This window comes from Delphinus delphis, chromosome 1, assembly GCF_949987515.2.
Source record: "Delphinus delphis chromosome 1, mDelDel1.2, whole genome shotgun sequence".
Classification (NCBI taxonomy): Eukaryota; Metazoa; Chordata; class Mammalia; order Artiodactyla; family Delphinidae; genus Delphinus; species Delphinus delphis.
Window position 1 is genome coordinate 20,029,692 of NC_082683.1, and position 4,922 is coordinate 20,034,613.

General features: G+C 47.1%; 1 non-coding gene across 1 annotated transcript; it reads right to left on the minus strand.

The window, feature by feature from the left end:
- Positions 1 to 3,175: 3,175 nt before the first annotated feature.
- TRNAG-GCC (transfer RNA glycine (anticodon GCC)) lies at positions 3,176 to 3,248 on the minus strand. Its single transcript has one exon. It is a non-coding gene; the product is annotated as a tRNA-Gly (tRNA).
- Between the last annotated feature and the right edge of the window lie 1,674 nt (positions 3,249 to 4,922).

Below are 4,922 nucleotides of genomic sequence, written 5' to 3' on the forward strand. Positions count from 1 at the left end.
GTGGTGGGCAGGTCGCTTTCTATTGTTCCTTCCAATCAACCTTTTCCAAATAATCAAAATATGACACGAAAGGTGGCGATGGCATGGGGATGGTGAGGTAGAAGCACTCACCCTCTGCTGGGCTGTTGGGACTTTGAACAGGGAAATGAACCGTTCTTCCCACATGGGGCTGGGAGGACGATTTTCATCTTAGATCTAGTCTTTTTCTTAAACGGACACATATGGGCCTAAAAACATCAGGGAGTTACTTTTTTTTTTTTGGCCGCTCTGCGCAGCTTGTGCGGGATCTTGGTTCTCTGACCAGGGATGGAATCTGGGCCTCCCACAGTGGAAGCCCCGAGTCCTAACCACTGGACTGTCAAGGAATTCCTGACTCGTTACTTTTAATTCATTAAATTTCTGGGCCATTCCATAGCCCATTTTCCCATGGCCTGGCACAAAACACGTTCCTAGTTACTTATAAAAACTTCCAAGCAGTTGGCATTTATCAGCAGTCTTAGTAATTCAGTGAGAACTGAGGTTACAGCTGTCACAGGAAGTTGAAACGAAGGCTGCTGAAATCACACCCATTCCGAGGCAGGGTGAAAGTTATACACTGAGTAGAATTCAAGCCCGGAAGGTGGAGGTGGCTGAGGCGTCAGGTGGAGAAGGGTGGGATGCTGTGGAAGAGAAAATACACGAGGGAAAGAAAAGCAGATGATGCGGCTCTGGAACTCAGAGCTGGTTTACAGACCTTCTGGGATTACTGCTAAGCCCTACATCCATCAGTAAGCACTAGTGCTGCGGAGCTCTCACCGACCGCTCCCCCTTCCCCACCACTTTACTGGATCACCACAGACCACCTACTAAATGGTCTTCAGTCCGTCCCCTTCCTCGAATCCATTCCCAGCATAGGTATTTACCAACTCAAATCACTGGAGAGTGCGGGCCCCATCTAAGCGAGAGCATTGCTTTTCTGGGGCTGCCTTAACAAAGTGCCAAAAACTGGGTGGCTTAAACAACAGAAATTTATCATCTCACGCTTCTGGGGGCCAGAAGTCCAAAATCAAGATGACAGCAGGTTCCTCCTGAGGGCTGGGAGGGAGAATGCGCTGTGCTCTCCTCTAGCTTCTAGTAGTCCCAGCTGTTCCTTGACTTATAGATGGCATTCTCCCCACGTCCTCACATTGTCTCCCTCTACGTGCATCTGTCTGTGTCCAAATTTCCCCTTTATATAAGGACACCAGTTATACTGGATTAAGGCCTGTCCTGGTGACCTCATCTTCACTTGATCATCTATCTGCACAGACCCAATTTACAAATAAGGTCACTTTCAAGGTTACAGGTAGGACTTCAACATCTTCGGGGGGGCACAGTTCAATCCGTAACAGAAGGTTCCCACCTAGCTTTGGCTGACGGCTATCATAGAACAATGTGTGGCTAGAGAAGCTGGAATTTAGGATTTCTTGTGAAACCGCCTGATTTTTAAATATCGGCATCTAATTAAATATAAGTAAACTGTTTCTAATACCATGACTGCCAAAAGTAAGTCAACCTCTACTCCACAGTCACCACGGGGTTCTCTCTAAAAGTCTGATCCCATCCTTCCCTTTTATGGGATTAAGGCCAAGTTCCTTAGCCTGGCACACACAGCCCTCCACAATCCAATTCTTTTCTGTCTCTCCAGGATCCTTTCCCACCACTGTTCCTGCAGTGCCCCTCCCCACTGTACCATCACATCAAAAGACCTGTCCTTTTCCAAACATGCCGTGCTGTTCTACACCTCCGTGACTTTGCACTCTCCCTCTGCCTGATACCCTCTCTCCTCCAGTTGATCAGGAAACTCCTGGCCATCTTTCAAGTGCTTTCTCATTGCCACCCCCAGGGAAGACCCCCTGAAGTCTTCCCTGTCCATCCCCCATGTAGTTAACCTCTTCCTTCTCTAAGCCTCCACTGCACCCTACATTTCCCTAGTACAGCACTCAACATTTTATTTGCTATTATTTGATGACACGTCTGCCTCCTGTCTGGACCACAAGCTCTTTGAGGATAGGGACTGTTGATCTGGATCACCTAGCACAGATCCCAGCACACGGCAGGTACTCAATAAATGTTGAGTAAATGAATACTCTGCACAACACCCAATTAGGTATCATGAGGGACCCAAAGAAGCATCATGTGGAGTCCCTGTTCTTAAGGTCCTTACAGTTCAGCTGGGTTCACAAGATACACACCAAAGAAAAGGCAAACCATACCGGTGGTATATGACAACAGGCAGAAGGAGAGGCTCCTGGGGCCTCTGGTGGTCATCCTCATGTGGGACAGAAAAGATCCTGTTTTAGTGGCCTGATGGAGTGCTGCTTTGTAGGAAGAAAGGTCAAGATAAAACCTGGCTAACTTTCCAGAAAGAGTGAATTGCTGCACTGCATGCTCGCAGAGATAAAGTCGACTGTGGTGGCTCATGACAAGAAGAGAGAGTGGGGCAAGGAGAAGAAAGCAGGAGAAAGCCCAGGGAAACAAAGCTGGAGAAAGAGGAGGGGTAGAAGTATGAAGAGGAGGACCTAGGACCCATACTTGTCTCACATCCCTCTCCTGCATCCGTCTTCCCTGCATCAGCGTATTTCCAGGCTGCTATTCATTCCGCCTTAAACCTACCGATAATTCCTTCCAGAGTCCCCCATTTCCCTGCTCAGCCTTTATAACGACAAGCTCCAAAAGGGCCGTCTTCATTGCTGTCTCCGACTCCTCTCTGCCTTTTCTCTTTAAACCCTCCTCATGCAGGTGCGTGCTCCACCTCTGTCTACAGACACTGCTTGCCGAGATCACCAATGACATCTACATTACACACCCAATGGCCGACTCCACGTCTCCGTCATCCTTGCCGCTGTTGATCTTGAGTCACTTTATTACCTGGCTTGCAGGGTACTACACTCTTTTAGTTTTCCTCTTACCTCCCTGGCTGCTCCCTGTTAGTCTCCTTTGCTAATTCTCTTCATTTCTTTCACCTCTAAGTATGGTAGGACCGAGTACTTGGACCTCTTCTCTATACACAATCACATCCCTAGCAATCTCAGCCAGTCCTATGGTTTTATTTTCATTTATTTACTTTTTTAATTGTTTATTTATTTACTTATATGGCTGTGGCGGGCCTTAGTTGCAGCACATGGGATAATAAGTTGTGGCATGTGGAATCTAGTTCCCCGACCAGGGATTGAACCTGGGCCCCCTGCATTGGCAATGCAGAGTCTTAGCCGCTGGACCACCAGGGAAGTCCCAGTCCTATGGTTTTAAATACCATCTATGCTGCTGATGTCCAAATTTGTATTATCTAGCCTAGGCTTACACCCTGGGCTCTAGACATTTATCCAACTCCTACTCTGTATCTTCACTTGGTTGTCTCTTAGGTGTTTCAAACTAAGTGTGTCCAGAACTGAACTCCTGATCTTCCCCCACCCTCCAACCTGTTCCTCCCATTGTCCTGTATATTCCCTCCCTCTTATCACAAATAGGCAAATTATACACTTATTTATTTCTGTCTCTCCTCCACCACCAACTTGAATGTGAGATCTGTGAGAATCGGGGCTGTGTCCGTTTTCGTTATTACTACAGGACAGTGCCTGGCACATAGTAGGCTCTCTGTACACATTTTGTTCATGAACAAATTGAGGCATTAGGGGCTTAAAGCATAGTGGTTAAGAGTGTGGGCTCTGGGGCCATAGTCTGGGTTCAAATCCTGGTTCTGCCCTTTACCTTATGCAAGTGGAACCCCCAGAGTTTCAGAGTCTCTAGAATGAATACCAGGAAACAGCCTGAGAAGAGTTTGCTGCTTTTGATCCTAATTGGACATTCATCTACCAGATAGTCACTAAGGAACTCTGAGATGGCAGCCCTGCGCTAGGCCCTGGGAGTACAGTAATGAGGAAGGCAAGTCCCTGGTCCCAAGAGTTCACAGTAAATGGCAATCAGCTCAGAGTACTGAGAGGGTACAGGGAGCAGCGGCTAACCTAGGCAGGGGAGGGACAGCAGGGAAGGCCTGCTAGGGATAGGGGCAGCTGAGCTAGGGAGACCTGAAGGAAGTCTGCAGGCTGAGAGGAAGGGAACGTGGTGCCAGGAAGAGGAAAGAGCACAAATAAGTGCCCAGAAGAGAGAGTGAGCCTAGCACAGTTGTGAACTGCAAGTGGTCTGCCCTGGCTGGAGCCCTCCGGCTTCAACTAGTGAGACTGCACCCAAGACTGCGGAGTGGGTGGAGGCTGGAGCGCCAGGGCCCTTGAAAGCCCTTCAGGGTAGGGCGAGGACTTTAAGGATGATGACTAGAATCACAGGATCGCAGGCTCTTGAGCTGAGGGATTTGATGGGTCACACAGTCACTCCTGAACCCCTTCCCTGCCTTTTTTTTTTTTTTTTTTAGGTAGGCAAGTAACCATTTATTTTTCTGAGATGGTTTGCAAACACAGCCTGTTCAAAAAACAAAGGACAGGTGTGCTACAGTTAAAAACCAATCTGAACTTTGCAGGTGGATTTTAAAAGGTGAGCATTTAGTGTATAAACTGCTTACTATATTCTACTGAATCTAAGATGCACTTTAAAAATTACCATCTTTGGAATGGGATGTCTTTTAATCGGTTGATATCAGAGTTTAACTGGTACCAGTTTTTCTTTCTTGGTATTAAATGAAATAATGGTGCATTCTACAGTTGACAACATCTTAAATTTGATGATGTATTCTACTAGATTGATGGAATGTCTGATAGCAGGATTTTGTTAAATAGCTATGTCTTCTACTGAATTTTTTTTTTACAAAAATTTTTTTTTTAATTCTGTTAAAGTACACATAGGGACTTCCCTGGTGGTCCAGTGGTTAAGACCCCACGCTCCCAATGCAGGGAGCATGGGTTCGATCCCTGGCCTGGGAACTAAGATCCCTCAAGCCACGCGGCACAGCC